Genomic DNA, 22,874 nt, shown 5'->3' with positions numbered 1-22,874 from the left:
AAAGAGAACATTTGCACTGAATTGAGGATTAACACATTGTTGGATGAACCATTCGCTTAAGTGTACCCGTGGAGGCCAATCAGCTGCTGATAGTGCCTGCACACGCTGTACATGGTACGGAAACAACTGGTTCTCCCATAGCACTCTCCATACAGTGACATGGCCATACAGTGACGTGGTCAACGTTACCTTGTACAGAAGCAACTTCTCTGACGCTGACATTAGGGTTATCGTCAACAGCACGAAGAATTGCCTCGTCCATTGCGGGTGTCCTCGTCGTTCTAGGTCTTCCCTAGTCGCGAGTCATAGGTTGGAATATTTCGTGCTCCCTAAGACGCCGATCAATTGCTTCGAACGTCTTCTTGTCAGGATACCTTCGTTCTGGAAATCTGTCTCGACACAAACGTACCGCGCCACGGCTATTGGCCCGTGCTAATCCATACATCAAATGGGCATTTGCCAACTCCGCATTTGTGAACATTGCACTGACCGCAAAATCACGTTCGTGATGAACACTAATCTGTTGATGCTACGTACTGATGTGCTTGATGCTAGTACTGTAGAGCAATGAGTCGCATGTTAACACAAGCACCGAAGTCAACATTACCTTCCTTCAATTGTGCCAACTGGCGGTGAATCGAGGAAGTACAGTACATACTGACGAAACTGAAATGAGCTCTAACATGGAAACTAAGAGTTTCCGGACACATGTCCACATAACATCTTTTCTTTATTTGTGTGTGTGGATAGCTTCCTGAAAGTTTGTCCGTACGTTTTTGTAACACCCTGTAATCCTCAGAGACTGGCCACTATCCATTAATAAGCTTCCACACTTTCAACAACAATACACATACTGCGTCGCACAGATGTGCAAAGGCGCCGGTGATTGTAACTACAAAATAGTATAAAATGTAGTAGTGACCTTTACTGTCCAGTCACATTAATGTGACCACAGGTAAAAAGCCCGAATAACTGCCTTCTGCAGCGCCGACCGATGCGACATTTGCAGGAATGGTGTCAGTGACCTTCTGGAAGGTACCGAGGAGATGTGGAACCCCGCCAATTACAATACCGTGGCCAACGGCTCCAGGTCCCACGGCTTAGGTACCACGGCGCGAACAGTCTGATCGAGGTGGTCCCAGAGATTCTCGATTCGTTTTAAATCCGGGGAGTTTGGTGGCCAAGATCGTACGGTAAATTCATCCTGATGCTCTTTGAACCACGCACGTACCCTGTGAGCTGTTTGACACGTTACACTGTTCCGCTGGTGTAAGTCACCACAACAAGGAAAAGCAAACTGCATGTAGGGGTGGACATCGTCCCCAATAATAGATGCATAGTTGTGTTGATACATTTTGCCTTCCAGAATGACGAGCTCAACCAAAGAATTCGCTCTGGTCTCGACCCTTCCCGTGATTGTTGCAGGGTGTTTGCTTTCTGAGGTTTCCTCCGTACACGGCAGTATCTACCAGTCCGATGGACATAAAACCTGATTCATTTTCAAAGGTCAGGTGTCGCCACACAATGGAAGTCCATTTGCGATGTTGGGTTGCTATTTCCAGCCATCGTCGCTGAACAATCGTTGAGAAAACAGTCGTAGTATTCCTTTGGTTCAACTTGTAGGTCAGTTGCTCAGTACTTGTACGTTTGTCCACCCGTACACATCTCCGCAGCCAGCGTTCACTCCTTTCATGTATGCCCCGTGGTGTACCATAGTTCCGTCGGCGTTGGGTTTGGATAGCGCTTGTTTGGCAGAAACGGTGTACTTTAACTACTGCGGCACGCGAGCATTAAATACCACCACTGCTAATGCTGCCGCTCTCCGTCTGTGAGTGGTTATTGCAAGATGACGCCGGACAGAGACAGTGGTCACATTAATGTGACTGGACCGTGTAATAATTGTCAGTAACACATTATCTTTAGTCGGTTTAAACTACTGGCAAGTATTATAATGATAAGCCAGCCGCTGGGGCCGAGCGGCTCTAGGCGCTTCAGTCCGGAACTACGAGGCTGCTACGGTCGCAGGTTCGCATCCTGCTTCGGGCATTGATCTGTGTGATGTCCTTAGGTTAGTTAGTTTTAAGTAGTTCTAAGTCTAGGGGACTGATGACCTCAGATGCTAAGTCCCATGGTGCTTAGAGCCATTTGAACAATTGTAACGATAAATGTCTTAGGTGACGTACTTACATAGAGTAACTTCAATTAGAATCAGAACAGTGGAGTCCGCTGGGCCAGTTGTCGATACCCTGCCGTTCTTGCTGCTCTTCAGTAAAATTTTCTGGCGCTCAACAGTATCCACGAATAGGCTTATGGACAACTTTTGTAGTCCTGTCATCCTCAGTTGCGTCTAATATTACGCTATACTGATAATTTTTACTTTATGGAGCGTCTGGCTACAACTGCGCTAGGAAGTGAACACTTGTTTTGATGCAATGTTTTGGTTTGCATCAAAACAAGTGTTCAGTTCCTAGCACTGCGAAATGTGGGGAAAAAACCACGAATTGACATTTATAAGAAGAGAAGAACGCCAAAAATATAACAGGAGCCTAATATCTAGAAATCGTCCAAGCAACCTGCCACTGCAGGTGCCTTGCAGAAAATAAAGGCGAAACGCGTGTGCCACGAAAATTGTGTTTCATTCAGTTGTAGTCAGACGGTCCATAAAACAAAAATTATCAGTATACCGTAAAAGCCTCATGGAACTTCCGAAGTTATCCACCACATAATTCACAAACATCGTGAATGGTGAGGGGTCTGTGTAACACTCCCTTTGTGAATGGCAGAAGTTATTTTTACGTTTGAAGGTTTCGTCTCGCGAAGAGCAATACACAGCGGTAGTTCTTTCCAGATGCTTATGAGTTGACACTTTTGTTTACACAGAGATCTTGCCCTTAGCAAGCAGGATTGTATGATGATAATCGATGCAATCAAATCACATGTGGACTGGGCTTTGGAGCGGTACAAGCTGTAAACAACGCCATCATCCTTATCTCCAGCCAATCATCACATTGTCTCAAAGGTCGCAAATTGGCGTAAAATCAAAAGCCCTGTTGCCAGTGGTCAGGAATCAAGCTAAATGTAATTAGGTGCACCAGCCGGATAATTAGGCTTATAAAGGGACGTTCCAGTAATACAGGGGAAAATAAGCGTGAAACATAGACCGATGCAAATCAGGTTCAGGCGTTCTAGCTCATTAACAGTTCGCTTTGCAATCATCATACAAGGACCTCCTGACGGTAGGCACAGTCCAACATTTTACTTGAATTTGTGAATGATAACTATACGTCGCCTGGACATATTCGATTGCGAGAAGTCCCACAGTCACCACAAATCGTCTGAATGATAACATTTCACCATACTCGCTATCGCTGGCATACAGTTCCGTCTATGAAACCATTTTCAAAAGTTTCCGTAAATACATTGGCGAAAAAAAACCACAACACCGAAAAATAATTAACGTAGAGTTGCGAAATTTCGGGAATACATTTGTCTAGGCAACTTAAATGGAACTGTTTCTTTTCTTTTTTTTAAATTATTATTCCAGTCTTTGACCACAGTATCAATTCTTTTGACGACAACCGGTTTCAGTCAGTAATGACCGTCCTCAGATATTTTCTACACCATGTCCTAAAGTGATGAGGCCGTAATGGCATCATCAAAACATATAAATATTCTCAGCACAGAATCGTTACATAGATCTAAAATAAGGTGTAGAATAGGCCATATCGTTTGGACGATGTTGTGCTGAGTATATTTATATGTTTTGATGATGCCATTACGGCCTCTCCACTTTAGGACATTGTATAGAAAAGATCTAAGGACGGTCATTACTGACTGAAACCGGTCATCGTCAAAAGAATTGATACTGTGATCAAAGACTGGAGTAATAATAATAATAATAATAAATTTGACAGTATTGGATAACAGTTAACATACGTGACTATGTCGCAGCTTGTTAAATGTGACTGATTGACATTGGGAGGTCACAGATTAATGTAAATGCTTGATAAGCCATTACAAAGGTGAAATGTTGGTACATTAAAAACCAGTGTAACCGCCAGAATGTGACTGCAAGCATACAAATATACATTCACTGTGTTATACAGGTGCCAGATTTCAGTTTGCGGGATAGAGCCTCACGCCTGTTGCACTTGGACTGTCAATAGACAGACAGTTAATGCTGTTTTTGTGAATGACTCTGGAGTTATCGTCAGATGATGTCCTATATGTACTCGATTGGAGAGCAATGTAATGATGATTATGATGTTTGTTTTGTGGGCACGGTTATCAGCGCCAGTACAAAGTCCCAATCCTTAAACATACCAGTCTTGCACGTGCACAAATGATGAGGACAACACAAACATCCAGTCCCTGGGTAGAGGAAATCCCCAACCCGGCCGGGACTCCGTGATCCAGACTGATGTCGCTATTGACCAGGCCAAGGCAACATCTCTACACTCTGTAGAACATGTTGGGTTACAACAGCGGTACGTGCATGAGATTCTCAACCACATGCCTGAACCGCAAGTCAGTTACCGGCCTTCATTGTAAGAATAGACAACGCCGCCAATAAAGGAAATAAGCTATAAGGTACTCGAAACATGAATGTAAACCTGTGCTGTGGTAGTGCCACGCAAAACAACAAGGGGTGCAAGCCGCCTCCTCAAAAAACCTGACCACAACATAACGCACCCACCTCCTAATTTTACTGTTGGCGCTACAAACACTGGCAGATAACGATCACCGAGGATTCGCCTTATCCACACCGTGCCATCAGATGTCCACAAAGTTATTCCACTGTTGAATCGTCTAATGTTTACGCTCCTTACACCAAGTGAGGTGTCGTTTGGAATTTACCGGCGTGATGTGTGGCTTATGAGCAGCCGCTCGACCTTGAAACCCAGGATTTCTCATCTCCCGCCTAACTGTCATAGGACCTGCAGTGGATCCTGCTGCTGTTTGGAATTCCTGTGTGACGGTCTGGATAGATGTCTACCTATTACGCATTACGACCCTCTTCAACTGTCGGCGGTCTCTGTCAATGAACAGCCGAGGTTACCCTGTAGGATGTGGAAATCTCACTTACAGATGTATGACACGAGTCACACGCTGTCACCAGACCACGTTTGAAGTTCTTGAGTTCCGCGGAGCGCCCCATTCTGCTCTCTCACGATGTCTAATGACTGCTGAGGTTTCTGATATGAATTGCCTGGCAGTTGGCGGCAGCACAATGAACCAAATATGAAAAACGTACGTTTTTTGGGGGTGTCCGGATACTTTTGATCACATAGTGTATATCTTCTTCAGAAGGAATGGGCCATGTTACACGACATGGTGGTAAATTACATTATCTGAATCCGAGCGGCTCTTGTCATATATGAAACTGGCATAAGAACCAGGAACAGTACATGCCTTGGCTAAAGACAACAACCAAATTACACTCAGTGTACGTCAGCATAAATGAACACATGTATCTGCCGCCCACTGGTAAAGACTATTGTCTACACGAAACTATAACAAGAGTCCAAAGACTAAAATGTTTGTATAACATAAAAATTCAACATGCCATACGAATGCACCAAATTTTCCTTGCGAATAAACTTAAGAATACAATGTAAGTATTAGGGATTGATATAAGAATGAGATACAAGGATATGAGATCTTAGAAAGATTGTAACTGCTGAAACATCGTACAAACTTTTGTTGTATAAGAAACATGTGGCACCAATTGTGAAACCCAGGTGTAATTTTGCAATTTATATAACGCCAATGTGTTCCGTAACTTGATAAGAAAGATTCATGTAGTTATCTTCTAGAAAACTGAAGAAAATAAAATAAATAAAAACAAAAACCTGCTTTCCAACAAAGTACGCAAAAGTGAATCACTGCGTCGCTAGCCACGACGCCACCAGTGAGTTTGTGCTTGTTGTTGTTGTGGTCTTCAGTCCTGAGACTGGTTTGATGCAGCTCTCCATGCTACTCTATCCTGTGCAAGCTTCTTCGTCTCCCAGTACCTACTGCAATGCACATTCCTCTGGATCTGCTTAATGTATTCATCTCTTGGTCTCCGTCTACGGTGTTTACCTTCCACACTGCCCTCCAATACTAAATTAGTAATCCCTTGATGCCTCAGAACATGTCCTACCAACCGATCCCTTCTTCTTGTCAAGTTGTGCCACAAATTTCTCTTCTCTCCAATTCTATTGAATACCTCCTCATTAGTTATGTGATCTACCCATATAATCTTCAGCATTCTTCTGTAGCACAACATTTCGAAAGCTTCTATTCTTGTCTAAACTATTTATCGTCTGCGTTTCACTTCCACGCATGGCTACACTCCATACAAATACTTCCAGAAACGACTTCCCGACACTTAAAGCTATACTCGATGTTAACAAATTTCTCTTCTTTAGAAACGCTTTCCTTGCCATTGCCAGTTTACATTTTATATCCTCTCTACTTCAACCATCACCAGTTAGCTTGCTCCCCGAATAGCAAAACTCGTTTACTCCTTTTAGCGTCTCTTATAGTGCGATATAACGCGTCTAAACTCCGTCGAAAACTTGGACGCTCGTTTTCTCAGAGATGCTCGAGTATCTACGTGCATGGCGAGGAACGTGTTCGCTTATTTTGGTATCTCTTCCATTGAGTGAAGTTTCCAGAAAATAAGGCTATGGCACTTGCCGCCAGTTGCTATCACGGTTTCCAAATTTAACCAAGACTGCGTAATTCGTACATAATAAAAAATACGGTTGCAGCCCCTAATAATTGTACGCGTAATCACTATTAATTTGACGTCAAATATCAGCAATCTTTTTGTCATTGAAAGTGAGTGTACACAGAAACATCTAAGGCCATACGCTGCTTCTGCTGTAAGGGAAGAACGTCTTCACAAGATTCGAGGTGGGTGGAAAAGATTTTGTGATACTAGTATCGGTTAAAAACAGTCTTGGTTGCAATTTTAGTTTTTTTTTCAACGACGCGTTTCGCCTTGTTTAGGCATCTTCAGTTTATCTGCATACAAAACAGAGAACAAATACATCTATTTAAGAATCGCGATCGCGTTGTGCAGACTTGGATAACCTATAAGCATGTATAAACAGATCACCTATTGAAAGAGCAAATACCTTATTTTGATGTTTCTTAGAAGAATCCTTTAGTCAGTGTAACCGAAGTGCATCGTCAGATGTATCAGGCCAACATCGCCTTCCTTAAACTCAGTAAAAACTAGACATATAAAATAATAAAGTCATTACCTTTTCAAGATGGACGCGAGTGGCACCAAGATCTGCATGTGCATAACGCGTTCCCGTTCACAGGAGCGAGTAACAGTGAGCTGGGGGCTCAGGTAGTAAGCATAATGCGCCACAGCGTCGTGTGTGCCAGTACTGAAGCCTAATACAGAATCACCTCAAGAGGTGGTGCTGCAACACAGCTGTCATAAAAATGAGAGATCGTAAACTGGATGTACATACCCACTAAACCTTTATAAATGTAATGCACATAAAACATGGATAAGATGGAATTAATAGGGGTAACACCTGTGCATTTATCCTAAAATTTTGACGAAGTAAAACATAAATGAAGGCGGTAAATTTAAAATGAGAGAACAAGGTGTATAATACAGTACACAGATGCACTGCGCGTCGCAGTGTTTTAGGCTTCAGTACTGGCACACGACGCTGTGGCGCATTGTGCTTGCTAACGGAGCCCCATCTTACTCTGTTACTCGCTACTGTGAAGGGGAACGCGTTATGCAGATGCACATCTTGGTGCCTCTCGCGTCCATCTTGAAAAGGTAATGATTTTATTATTTTATATTTCTAGTTTTTACTGAGTTTAACTTTGGCTACACTGACTAAAGGATTCTTCTAAGAAATACTAAAATAAGATATTTGCTCTTCCAATAGGTGATCTGTTTATACATGCTTATAGGTTATCCAAGTCTGCACATCCCGATCGCGATTCTTAAATAGATGTATTTGTTCTCTGTTTTCTACGTAGATAACCTGAAGATGCCTAAACAAGGCGAAACGCGTCGTTGAAAAATAAAATTGCAAACAAGACTGTTTTTAACCAATACTGTTAAGCACTGGTTTGCTGTATGCCACATATGGACTGGAATAATTTTGTGATACTTATCTATGCTCTCACCTCCATCGCCCATGTGAACTGTTAGTTAGGGAACAACCAGAGAGCACTCTCACGTCTTCGGCAGAAATGTTGAACTGGTAGTAAGATCGCAGTATGGAAGCCTCGAATAACATCTCGAGTCATTGTTAACAGGACGGCATGTTGTTGTTTGAGGCATTAACCACAAATGAGGACGATGATGACAGAGCACTGTGGGTTGGGGGCACGAGCAGGCAAGCACATGTGCACTAATGAGGTCGGCCGTTAGGGGCGCGCAACCGGAGGCCGCAGCACACCGCAATACGGTGGCATGGGTGGACAGGGTGGGGGGGGGGGGGGGGTCAACACGCCACCAGCAAGGTGATCGGCAAACGTGCCGGTCTGCACCATGCTGACTGCTGGTGGTGCCACGCTGCCTAGCAGCTACGTCCGGTATTGAGTTCTCCTTCGAAACGAAACTAAGTCTGCCCTTTGTGCAATCTATACCGGCTATTAAGGGGAGGTTTGCTATCTTTGGCCCGAAAAAAGCATGTTCTTTGAGAATTTTTTCTCGGGATGTGTTAAGCATGGGTGGGCAAACGTTGCACGCGGCTTGTGAGCGCACAGCGCTGCACTTGTGCTGCTCGCCTGCAGTCGTCGAATGGGGCAGTGGTGACAACCGGCAGCTTGCGGCAGTGTAATTAGTACAAAGCTAATGCGCGGACGTTGATGCGAAGCGACCACTACGTAGTGAACGTTGTATTTCAAGAACCGGAAAACGCAGAGAGAATCAAGGAAATGGAAACGTGGAGGTTTGCTATCTTTTAAAAAGTAATGGTAGAATCATTTTTTCTTTGTGAAAAAACGTGAAAATTCGAAATGTTTAATATGTGGCAGTATTCTCGCTGATCAGCGGAAGTTTAGTATTGAAGGCCATTATAATAAATTTCACAAGGACGAGTACAATTTATTGTCGGATTCTGACCCGATGGGGAAATTAACAGCTTAAGAAGAGCCACCTGACGATATTAGATGCATCTGTCCTAATTGCCGTTGTCACGAGAGATCTGCGACTTTCTCTCGTCATGTCTCTCATCTAATTTAACATTTTATGGAGCATTGCTTTCAGAGTTTCAGGACGACAACAATAATAGCCCAGCGGTACGTGCAAGCTATAAAATTGCGCTTAATATAGTGAGAGCTGGAAAACCATTTGCTGAATTAATAAGTCTCGGTTAAGTGCAAACATAAGTGATGAAAATTTACGTAACTGTTTGCGTTTGTCAGTATGCAGAAATTTTGTTCCAGACAAACTCCACCTGTGATGATTAAATAAAACGTATTGTAGTTAATAGGTACTCTTTCAAACCATGATTTATTTCAAGCACTCCTGCTAACCTTATTCCATCATTCAATAAAGCAAGCTAGAAAAACAAAACGCATTGCAGAGGAAGGAGTGGACAGAAGGTATGGTGGGGAGGGGAGGTAAGCGGGTAGCCAGCTTGCCCCTGTGTGCACGCAGAACACCTGTTAACTGCACGCGTTCAAGTGCACCTCAGATGTGCAGGATTCCTGCCCGTCCCTGTGTTATAGGTATCAGTGCCAAATTTGGTCAAAATGTTTATTGACATATCCTCTACAAACTGGAATTTTTTACACCGGAAATGTCGAAGAGCAAAGACGGAAGTGCCATCGGAACAAAAAAAAAAAAATCGATTAAGACCTCCACGCGCTGTATGTCACAGGTTAGTCGGCTCGTCTGAAATCGAAATTTAGTTGACTTTAGCGAAGTATATAAGATTCTTAGGACTTATACCTTGCTTAAGTTCTTTGGACAATAGGAAACAAAATGGCGGCCAGCTGAAAAGTATTATTTTTTTTCATGGATTGTTCGACTTCGTCGGCCAAGTAAAAGTATTTGTAGTTGATGGATCGGAATAAAAGTGGTACAACTCCTAGACCATTCGGTTAGGTTCTTCATAAACAAAGAATCATGCCAATCGGTTCAATAGATTTGAAGTTACCATACGGCGCGATAAAAGAAAGTCATTTAGAGAAAAACGCCTTTGAAGGCTCTGAGCCCTATGGGACTTAACAGCTGTGGTCATCGGTCCCCTAGAACTTAGAACTACTTAAACGTAACTAACCTAAGGACATCACACACATCCATGCCCGAGGCAGGATTCGAACCTGCGACCGCAGCAGTGGCACGGTTCCTGACTGCGCGCCTAGAACCGCGAGACCACCGCGGCCGGCTATATATAAAAGCAATATTATGCAATTTACGTTCAATGTGCTATTCCGGAACCGTACAATAGTCCTTCCTCTTCCTCATAAAGGCCTCATAAAGGGCGTTCTGCTCGATCTGGGCCATCCTGCGCTGCTCCAGAGCCGCTCGTATGGCCGGTGACAAGCGGTTAAATACGGTGGTCGTCTGAATGCTTGGCGAACTGCGTCGAATAAGAGTACCAGGGTGACGTCCCCCCCTGTCATGGTCTTCCTGCTGACTGCCAGGAAAGTCGCAATATCCACAGTCTACGTATCAGAATGCAAATGCTTGGGGGCTAACTTCCAAACACACGCGTTCCAACTTTCGTTTGAATTTTATGTGTTTCCTCCCAAGCCCCTGTACAATAACTCGTCCTCCGAAAGGGCTTCGTAGACCGGATGAATCCCTTTTTGAACTTCTTTGGAGAGCGGCTGGTCGTGTTGATATTCGTCCAGATGTCCGGTAGCCTCTGCAATGCGCCACTTGCACCAACTACTTTCCCCAGCCGGACAATTTTGGTGTTGTGGGTGGTCATCCGTCGAATACTTGTGGAAATACGCTGCCCAAATTGCCTTGTTCATCTGTTCCATGGAACTGGAATGACGTCGAATTGCCAAGCCGTAGTTCGTCGTAAGCTCATTGATCACTTTATCAGTTTTAGTCATGGGCAAGCACATAGAATAATTTTTCACGGTTACAAAGTCGAAAATTCCAGAAAAAAAACTGGTGCGTGAAAAAGTCCGATTTCAGGCAGGTGCATTTTTTTGTTCAACCGCGAATAACAATCATTTCCGTTCCGTATTCGAAAAAACCATTTCAGGGGTGGATTCTAAACACTCTTATGGATTCAAAAATGCAATTTACGATTTTTTTTAACCAAAAGATAGTAAACCTCCCCTTAATATTGTAAAATCTCTAATGAAACGAGGGAAATTATCTATATTATACTTCACATCAAGTATACGGACACACTTATGTAAAGCTGTCTTTGCCACTATAGTTCACGAGAGGGGGCCCCATCAGAATAGAAGAGGCCAGTCATTATTATGCTGTCAGTAGAGAAACAGTAACAACACAACGAATCGGTCAAGAGACATCGTTTACTTCGAATGTTGACTAATTTCTGGATAAAACCTAAGTAACAAATTCATCAGACACCAACTCTTCTGAAGCTGCTAAAGTTGACTGTTGGTGATGCTACTGTGAAGTGGAAACGCAGCTAAACCATTACTAGGCAGTCCCCCGTTACTGACGGGCAGGGACCGTCGACCACTGCAGAGGGTGGTTGTAAACAGTTGCTATGGCATCACTCGTGAGTTCCCGAGTGCTACCAGCCGTCCAACTAGCACAGTAATAGTTGATACGGAAATAAAAACAACGTGGTACTTTCATCGACCAGCTTCTCATAAGCCACCCATTCCTGCAGTCAATCTTAAGCAACGCTTGAGGTAGCGCAAAGAGCGACGCCACTCAACGGTGAACGACTGAAACGGAGTGATTTGGAATGATGAATCACGGTATACTCTGTGGCAATCCAGAGAAATGGTTTGGGTTTGGCGAACGTTTGGAAAGAAATTTGCCGTCGTGTGTAATTTTTTGTGAATAGTATGTGATACCCACATTTCGAGAAAAGAGAACCACTTGCATGAATATCAAGAGATCAGATGGAAACCCAGTTCTAAGCAAAGAAGGGAAAGCAGAAAGGTGGAAGGAGTATATAGAGGGTCTATACAAGGGCGATGTTCTTTAGGACAATATTATCGAAATGGAAGAGGATGTAGATGAAGATGAAATGGGAGATATGATACTGCGTGAAGAGCTTGACAGAGCACTGAAAGACCTAAGTCGAAACAAAGCCCTTGGAGTAGACAATATTCCATTAGAGCTACTGACAGCCTTGGGAGAGCCAGCCCTGGCAAAACTCAGCCATCTGGTGAGCAAGATGTATGAGACATGCGAAACACCCTCAGACGTCAAGAAGAATATAATAATTCCAAACCCAAAGAAAGCAGATGTTGACAGATGTAAAAATTACCGAACTATCAGTTTAATAAGCCATGACTGCTAAATACTAACACGAATTCTTTACAGACGAATGGAAAAACGGGTAGAAGCCGACCTTGGGGAAGATCAGTTTGGATTCCGTAGAATTGTTGGAACGCATGAGGCAATACTGACCCTACGACTTATCTTAGAAGATGGATTAAGGAAAGGCAAAACTACGTTTCTAGCATTTGCAGACTTGGAGAAAGATGTTGACAATGTTGACTGGAATACTCTCTTTCAAATTCTAAAGGTGACAGGGGTAAAATACAGGGAGCGAAAGGCTATTGTACAGAAACCAGATGGCAGTCATAAGAGTCGAGGGCCATGAAAGGGAAGCAATGGTTGGGAAGGGAGTGAGACAGGGTTGTAGCCTCTCCCCGATGTTATTCAATCTGTATATTGAGCAAGCAGTAAAGGAAACAAAAGAAAAATTCGGAGTAGGTATTAAAATCCATGGAGAAGAAATAAAAACGTTGAGGTTAGCTGATGACATTGTAATTCTGTCAGAGACAGGAAAGGACTTGGAAGAGCAGTTGAACGGAATGGACAGTGTCTTGAAAGGAGGATATAAGAAGAACATCAACAAAAGCAAAACGAGGATAATGGAATGTAGTCGAATTAAATTGGGTGATGCTGAGGGAATTAGATTAGGAAATGAGACACTTAAAGCAGTAAATGAGTTTTGCTATTTGGGGAGCAAAATAACTGATGACGGTCGAAGTAGACAGGATATAAAATGTAAACTGGCTATGGCTAGGAAAGCGTTTCTTAAGAAGAGAAATTTGTTAACGTCGAGTACAGATTTAAGCGTCAGGAAGTAGTTTAAGAAAGTATTTGTATGGAGTGTAGTCATGTTTGGAAGTGAAACGTGTAGAATAAATAGTTTAGACAAGAAGAGAGTAGAAGCTTTCGAAATGTGGTGCTACAGAATAATGCTGAAGATTAGATGGGTGGAGCACATAACTAATGAGGAGGTATTGAATAAAATTGGGGAGAAGAGAAATTTGTGGCACAACTTGACTAGAAGAAGGGATCGTTGGGTAGGTTATAGTGCGAGGTATCAAGCGATCACCAATTTAGTATTGGAGGGAAGTGTGGAGAGTAAAAATAGTAGACGGGGACCAAGCGTTGAATACACCAAACAGATTAAGAAGGATGTAGGTTGCAGTAGGTACTGGGAGATGAAGATGCTTGCACAGGATAGATTAACATGGAGAGCAGCATCAAATCAGTCTCTGGACTGAAGACCACCACAACAACAACAATTCTTTTAGCATTGAACAAGACGCTAGATGCGGAACAATATACGAGTGCTCTGAACAGCTTACGGTACAAGAACAGTTGAGAAATGGTGATTGATTGTGTCAAAACGACAATACACCCTGTCATAAAACAAAGGCAATGGTTTTTTAGACAAAAATATTTCTTAAAGTGACCAGCCTGCCCAGAGATCCTACATCAGCCGACTGGAACATCTTTGGTTGAGTCAGAATGTCGACTTTACTCCAGACTCCAGTGTACAATATCAGTACCTTCTCTGGTTTCGGACCTCGATAAAGAACGGACTGCCACTCGTCCAAAGACATTGAGATACGTCACTGAAAGAGTTCCCAGTGTAGCTACAGCCGTCATAAAGGTGAAGGCAGGAACATCCCAATTAATGGTTCAAATGGCCCTAAGCACTATGGGACTTAACGTCTGAGGTCATCAGTCCCCTAAACTTAGAACTACTTAAACCTAACGAACGTAAGGACATCACACACATCCATGCCCGAGGCAGAAGCAGCACGGTTCCGGACTGGAGCGCATAGAATCGCTTGGCCACAGCGGCCGGACTCATATTAATATCCAATAATAATTGACCGTATACTTTTGATAAGATAACGTACGTTAATGTGTGTGAAAATTGCTAGTTAACTTCAAAGTTTGTTACTGAGTGTAAAATACAATAGCGCAGCTAAAGAAAGTGAATAAGACCTCACATGTGATCAAATCAGTCACTGACACGTCGAAACATGGTGATTACATGGAACCTGCACATTCTTCTTATAGTGATCTTCACGCAAAGTTTAAATTACTTGGATCCTGCACGAGGCCTGATCATATCTTGCATGTTGCATCTTCGACCGAATATGCGGCCGCTGGTTTAAACTGGGTGTTACAGAAGTGATGGTAAATATTCAGGGATATGACAGGAGTGATCCATCGAAACAAAAAAGTCTAACATGGGCTCTAAAACGCATACATTAAGAGCTATGAGATATTCTTGATCTTCAGTATTGTGAAACAAATTTCTTCTACTGCAACCTCTTGGCTTTCTATATTTTGGGAAGTGGTAGAATGGACCAAAACAAAAAATGAATATCGAGTAAACATTTGCTCTACAGTGCATACTTCAGAAGTTATGAGCACTTGTTCATTAGAAGAGTTGTGTTGCAAATTACCGAAGATGAATAGGTGCTCACAGCTGTTAAGGTATACATTTTAGAGCGCGTGTTTACTCGACATTTGTTTCTTGTTTTCGTCCATACTACCACTTCCCAAAATATGGAAAGCAAAGAGCCTGCAGTGGAAGAGATTTGTTTCACAGTATTGAAGATCAAGAATAGCTCACAGTTTTTAAGGTATGCGATTTAGAGCCCATGTTTTCTTGACTCGTAGCTCCTAAAATAGTCGGTAGGTTATGTCACCTGATTCTAGTGGACCCTAGCGATACTTTGACAAAATTACCATTCATTTATTACAGGAATAGAACTTCTAATGTCAGAAAAAACTAAAAGCTATCTTTGACATTACAACAGTATCATTAATTGTAGAGTAATGACACATCAAGGCATAATACTGACATATCAAGACATAATAGAGAAACACAAAGACAGTGATTCGAGGTTGTTAAGCTCAGGCGCTCTGTTGATTCCTCTTCATTATAAGTCATTTAAAGCAGCAGAATGTGGAAACCAGCCGCTGGTTGCTAAGATGCGCTTAGGTTCAGGTAGCTGCGCCATCTATAGGCTGTACTTAGAGCTGTACTTTGCAGAAGTCATCTCACTGAACCCCTACTACATGGGGCTAATCAATGGGTCTACTACCTGCCTTCAAACAATCAGTCAGTGTCAACAGTTCTAAAAAAAATGTTTACTTCTTTATTTAAATCCACGTGAGCAATATTCGAAACTCCGTTCCTTTATCTAGTACATCAAAAGTCAACAAGTCACCTTGCAGTGTGTGGCGGAGGGTACTACGTGAAGTAGTCTCATATTCCATCTTCCCTGTTCCAGTTACGTATGGTTCTAGGGAAGAACGATTGCCTTCCTGTAGGCTGGATATCCTTAATTTTACCTTCATGCTCCTTTCACGAGATATGCGTAGGAGGAACCAATACATTCAGTTTTATTTCTGTAGTTCACGATTCGAAAAATGCGTTGCAATGTAGCTTTTCAGGTGACTGCTGTAGAGCCTTGCGCTACAAGCGGCAGCCGGCCGGGGTAGTCGAGCGGTTCTGGGCGCTACAGTCTGAAACCGCACGACCGCTATGGTCGCAGGTTCGAATCCTGCCCCGGGCATGGATGACTCAAATGGCTCTGAGTACTATGGGACTTACCTTCTGAGGTCATCAGTCCCCTAGAACTTAGAATTACTTAAACCTAACTACCCTGAAGACATCACGCACATCCATACCCGAGGCGACCGTATCAGTCGCGCGGTTCCGGACTGAAGCGCCTAGAACCGCTCGGCCACGGCATAGATGTGTGTGATTTTCTTACGTTAGTTAGTTTTAAGTCGTTCTCAGTTCTAAGGGACTGATGACATGAGAAGTTAACTCCCATAGTGCTCAGAGCCATTTTTTTTTTTTTTTTTTTTTTTTTTTTTTACAAGCGGCACCTATTGTATTCGCTCTCAACACCTCAGTAAATCGTAGCGACACCAACATTCTTCTTATATACTGCTAAATACTGTTGAACTTCAGCAGCACAGAGCTTCAGCGAACTATCTCAGAGTACCAGCCGGCCGGAGTGGCCCTGCGGTTCTAGGCGCTACAGTCTGGAAACGAGCGACCGCTACGGTCGCAGGTTCGAATCCTGCCTCGGGCATGGATGTGTGTTATGTCCTTAGGTTAGTTCGGTTTAATTAGTTCTAAGTTCTAGGGGATTGCGGACCTCAGAATTTAAGTCGCACAGTGCTCAGAGCCATTTGAACCACTTTTCGGAGTACCAGTACACAAGGGCGTGCAACAATATCCGTACGTGTTCGCCTCACAAAAGATGCAAAACGCAACAGGAACTTTCTTATACTTGAGTTCAGTGCAGCCGACCACACCCTTGAACTGGAAGTGAGGGAATACAGCGCGTGCAAATATGACTGGGACGTCACAGAGGTCGCCAGTACTGTACCCTACAAAATACTTCTTCCAGAATAACACCATTTATGATGGTAGACGGCCTTTAGCTTCCATCATAAGCATGTGCCCCTGTCACACAGTCTTCCTGACTTCATCTCCAAGAGATCAGATTTTCAAAATTGGTCATGCGTCTCAAACTCAGAATTTGATTTTTATAAGCTATTATTTTAGTGTGAGTGCTGCTGTGACCAGCTTTTTACTTTTTGTAAAAAAAATTCCCAAATAAGAACATCACTAACTTCCTCCGTATGTCCAACAGTTACCAGAATCGTCTTGTTAATTTTTGCAGAGAGCTTCTGATCACGTTCACTGATTGTCAGCCATGCGATAGTGCTGCAATCGTGTGTTGCTCACTTTATGGAGGGCATCGTATAACCAGAAGATAATGTACCGTATTCATATTATTTAATAACAAATTAGTATTGTTACTTATCAGTTTCTCTCAATATTAATCGTAAACATTTGTTTTTATTCACAGCTATCATAAAGTAATATTAAAACCCAATTTCACCAGATACGACGTTTGTAAACCAACTAAAAGGCCACACTTGTTACTTCGTGTAAAACTTGTGCCAAGCGGATAGAGAGGTAGATCACAGCCATCATGTTTTAACGAGCCCATGACCACAATGTGAATGAAATCGGGCGATTTGTTGGTGCGTCACCAAGGTCTATCCAACGTTCTACAAGGAATGGTGTGCCACGTGCAGACATGCTACACGGCGTTGCAACAGTTGTCGGAAAAGAACCTAATCGACACGGGCTCGAGTTAAGTGTCACGCTTTGTCAATGAAAACCGACAGCAATGACGCTGTCAGTGAATGCATATCCATCTCAACCAGCTTCCGAGAGAAAATTTCGAAGGAAATTGGGTGAAATGGACATTTGGAGACGAGTACCTTGCAAAAGGCCGTTTCTAACAGCAATACATAAATCTGCACGTCTTTAATGGTCCAAACAACACAGAAATGAACAGTAATTAACTGAAGACTCATTTACCAACCCAAACCATCTGGGTGAGTTGTTATGAATTTTCTGTTTGTTTGTAGTGTGGCGTAAGTTGAAAAGATATTCTGGCCCAGGATGTTGTTCCCTTCAGAACTGTGGACACTGACTCTCCTTTCACACCAATCTGTTGGGTGATATCGCTACACGTTTTTGGCTTAAACGACACTGTGCGTATTCCGCTATGTTTCTGTACGGCGGTTTTTTTTTTTTTAAGTCACTCTTAGGCAGGGCAAATTTCTCGGGCTTTCTACGCGGTTCAAATGTCTCTGTGCACTATGGGACTTAACATCTGAGGTCATCAGACCCCTAGAACTTAGGTCTACTGAAACCTAACCAACCTAAGGACATCACATATCCATGCCCGAGGCAGGATTCGAACCTGCGACCGTAGCAGTCATGCGGTTCCGGCCTGAATCGCCTATTTTGCGATCGATTTGAAATCGTGTGACCACGTGGAAAGCAATATCCATGTGAACTTCATATATCTGTGAACATTCGTACTATTCAGTACCTCCAGAATGAGATTTTCACTCTGCAGCGGAGTGTGCGCTGATATGAAACTTCCTGGCAGATTGAAACTGTGTGCCGGACCAAGACTCGAACTCGGGACCTTTGCCTTTCGCGGGCAAGTGCGCTGCCAACTGAGCTACCCAAGCACGGCTCACACCCTGTCCTCGCAGCTTCACTTCTGCCAGTACCTTGTCTCCTACCTTCCAGACCTTACAGAAGCTCTCCTGCGAACCTTGCAGAACTAGCACTCCTGAAAGAAAGGATATTGCGGAGACATGGCTTAGCCACAGCCTCGGAGAGAGCTTTGTGCTGAATGTAGTTTCAAAACAGCTTTTTTCATGTCGTATCTAACAGAAAGTCTGTTTAAAACTCATCAGTTTTCAGAACTTGACTTTTTGTATTCGTAATTCATATTTAAATGCTATGTCTTAGACATATGCATTGCACTAGTGTTTGTCTAGAACACATTCTTCTTTACGCTAAGGGTCCACTTGTTTTGAAAATCCCCCGTGATAAAACTAAGTACTCTGTTTCCTCCTAAAATACATGAAAAACGTTACGTTACACGAAAGAAAATTAATCGTCGTCGCTGAGTTGTTTTCGGTCAGATGCGTTATCAAAAGGACTTGCGTATAAAATTGCTATAAATCACTTCCAGTATGTTTCAGAATTTGATTTAAGTTAAAATTTGATGACAAAACTGAAACATAAACAAAAAAATTAAGATAAACGGAAATATCTCATTCTTGCCTTATTGCAACGTGTTGTTCTCTGTATTTCTTTGACGTATTCGTGAAGTGTAATTAGTTTCGTGAATCTCTTAACCAGCAAAAATTATGTTCTTCTTCTGGAGTGTGACACTGATTTTCTCCTCGTCCGCTGAAACGACGCAGCAACTGCACTGAAATACGAGTCTGTGTGCCAGTTATATTGGGTGTGGGCTGGACGTGTTTGCTTGTTATCGAAATCGATTGACAGGAACGCACGTACTGTACAGTTGGCGGCTTGGCGTCACCGCTTCGTGTGGTCTGTTGGAAGTGTGGGCTTGGCGAGAAAGCTGTTCCCATAACATCTCTTGTCAGGATGGCGTGGTTATTTATGAAACGAAAAAAGAATTATGCTCTGTTTAACAACTACTCCCTCGCTGCACTGTGTGTATATTCTGTGGCTGTAGTTTGTAAGACAGCACTGGTTTCTTTCGATATAAGTATTTGCTGTGTCAGTCTGAAATTGTATTAAAAAAATTTCCTAAAGGCATGTTTCTTTGAGGCCAGTCTTTTGTTACTACATATTTCTGTTGTTCCGGCGTGTGTTCTCACCACCTATTCTCATGATTTTCAATGGCGGCTGGAGCAAAATTTTACCAGTGTGCTACAATGCGGTGGTCTATAGTCTTTTAACTTACAAGGGTAGTCGTCGTAACTGAACTGAAAGCATTAAATTTACGCACATAAACTGTATTATTTGCATATGTTTAAATTTTATAATTAAAGTGAAAAAAAGAATTATGGCAGCAGCAGGAGTCGAACCCAGTCAGGTGAACTAATAGCCAGTGCACGTGACCATTCGGCCAGAGCTCCGTTACCTACCTACTGCTCAAGAATCTTTCATACTGTACGATTGCACACACACACTCCCAAATAAAAATAATGTCCTGCTGCTGTGAGAAACAGCATTCACAGTGCCGGAAGGGATGGTGTCACATCCGCGCATGCACAGTCCAAAACATACAGCTGTGTCGCTTCTCTGTGTTGACAGTAGCGCGGCTGACAGTAATTTCAACACTCTATAGTGGTTTCTATTTACCGCAGAGAGAGTATTACAAAAGATGTTTTTGACCATTTATATGAATACCAGGACGCATTCGAAAATTAATGGCATAAAGTTTTTAACATGGCTGCGTGGTCAGCGACCGTTTACAAAGTAAAATTAAAGCAATAACAGCCCTCGGTCGCAATTTTGACCTAGGTTTCGGCACTACTATGAATACCTTCATGAGAAGTAAAACACTCAAACTGGCATACCACACATAAAATAAATAAATATCAAGCGATAAAACTTTAGTCACAAAATTTCTGAATATAACACATGGAAGGCAGGCCACTAAGGGGCTGCTCACACATGTCGCAGCATGAGACTCGATAATCTTAGTGCGATTTCTGGGTCAAACTTTCACAGTACTTAGGAATGGAGTTTCTGATATAGATTTTTTAACTAAACGGAACAGGGTGGAAGAGTGAGGTGGAGAACTGGGCTACGTTATCCTTCAGCTATTCTTGTGTACCAAGAAGTGATGAGAAAACACAATTCGTCATTTTACTTCTAGTCTTTATTTGTTACTCTGTAAATATTTCACACAGTACGTATACCACTTCATAACTATTCGTAGTGCATACTACGCCAATATATTGCGGCGGAGCAGCAAAATAGGTAAAAATTCTGTAATGATTTGCATTGTTCACGTATTGTTAGCTGTCACAGTGTAAGAAGAAATCGTGACTACGGAGTGTTCTTAGTTTGGGAAAGAACGGATAAATATTTATGTCTAGGAGAGATCACAATAGTGCCTCCTGCCCGCACGTACACGTAGTAAAGTATATACGCAACACCCAGAGATACGAAACCAAGTCAGAAAATTGTACCAGAGTTTAGAGAGCGAATACACGAAGATACCTTCGACTCGTAAGGGAAATGGCGCACGTATTCAAATCAGAAATCGTTATTCTAGGCTGAAATCGTTTGTGACGGATTTTTTACGCCCTGGTTTGAAGTTTGTGAGAAAATTAACAGTGCGTTTTGTGAAGGGTTACGGTAGCATTGCAACTTTCACCAACAAGGAGTGCAAAGAAAATCAAAAGCTTAACTGAGAGATGAGTGTTCAAATTTCATTTGTCACTATAAATGGCCATGACCAGTGAACTTCCTAGTATGTATCAAAATAATTGTTACATGTACAATTTGTAGGAGACTCTCTTTACCCTGGTGCATATTACGTGTTATAGTATCCTATGCCTAAAACAATAATATTCTGTGTGCCATACTGAACATTGATAATTCTAATAACATAATTGGAATAATTAACAGTTCACATTATTAAAAACCACATAACAGAGGTTTTTGCCATACTAAAGTAAACCAGAAGGTTGTGTTTTACTTGAAGTGTTTGGTTACGATTATTGTCTTCTTCTTCCTGAGTTTGGTTGTGGCAAGATGGAGTAAGGTGGTAGCAAATAAATGTTAGTAAACGAGGATCATTTAAAGGTATCCTCGTATCTGAATAGTAACGTGTGATACACTAACGCGATAAATCTCATTCTAAGGCACTGAACCCGCCGATTCCATGTTCTGCTAACAGTCATTGGATCCCGGCCAACGCGAGCAGCAGTGTCACGATACGATAAACCGCAATCGCGATAGGCTACAATCCGACCTTTATCAAAGTCGGAAACGTGATGTTACGCATTTCTCCGCCTTACACGAGGCATCACAGCAACGTTTCACCAGTCAACGCCGGTCAACTGCTGTTTGCGTATGAGAAATCGGTTGGACTCTTTCCTCATGTCAGCACATTGTAGCTGTCGCCACCGGCGACAGTCTTGGGTGAATGCTCTGAAAAGCTGATCATTTGCATATCACAGCGTCTTCTTCCTGTCGGTTAAATTTCGCGTCTGTTGTACGTCATCTTCGCGGTGTAGCAATTTTAATAGCCAGTATTGTAATACCAGAGTGCGAATAGTGCGGTGTTATGACTTCGTGTGGTCAGCTGCGAGCGTGAGCCGGCATACTTCCACATGCAGAGTAGCCACGTGCCGCGGAGGTGTCCTCTGGAGGTGGGCAGAGACCGACAACACCGGGCGCTGACGTGGCGTCTGAGCGCGCCGCCGCCCCGCTGTTGATAAGGCACATGGCTGCCGCAGGATTAAAGGGCATCCACCTAATGGCTGCTCACTGCTCGCTGCCTGAATCGCAGTCGGCTCAGCGGAGCAGTCACTTCTACAGGTGCTCGAACAGAAAGGTTTAGGTGTTCGTTTTTCCCGCTCGCTGTTCGGGAGTGGAATAGTAGAGAGATAGTATGATTGTGGTTCGATGAACCCTCTGCCAAGCACTTAAATGTGAATTGCAGAGTAGTCATGTAGATGTAGATGCCGATCTCCGCGACTGTGCTCTCGTTTACATTCTTCAGGTTAACGTTTCTTATGCAGATTCATCCTAGTTTAAAATACTTCAAAGCTGCCGGTTCCCTTGTGTAATGTCTGCTGGCAAAACACATATTATATGTGGTAAAAAAAGAAAAGAATAATTGATCTGGATGATTGTAATCGCATGGACAATGATTGTGCGAACTTTATGTAATGAAGAGAAACCATTTTGTGCCATGTTTGTTACTTGTATAGAATTACGTACCGATTTTTGTTTAAAGATAATGTCTGTGTCAGCGAGTACTGAACCGCCACAGACGATATTATTAAATATCAAACAAAGATGAAAATATATCCAAAAAACGAGTGTGTGAAATCTTACGGGACTTAA

At 42.8% G+C, this 22,874-nt stretch overlaps 1 protein-coding gene across 1 annotated transcript in view; it reads right to left on the bottom strand.

The window, feature by feature from the left end:
• LOC126340649 (potassium channel subfamily T member 2) overlaps positions 1-22,874 on the bottom strand; it is a 1,715,804-nt gene that overhangs the window by 1,213,848 nt on the left and 479,082 nt on the right. The window lies entirely within an intron of this gene.

The sequence above is a fragment of the Schistocerca gregaria genome, chromosome 1 (assembly GCF_023897955.1).
Source record: "Schistocerca gregaria isolate iqSchGreg1 chromosome 1, iqSchGreg1.2, whole genome shotgun sequence".
Lineage (NCBI taxonomy): Eukaryota > Metazoa > Arthropoda > Insecta > Orthoptera > Acrididae > Schistocerca > Schistocerca gregaria.
This window is presented reverse-complemented; position numbering and strand designations above follow the sequence as displayed.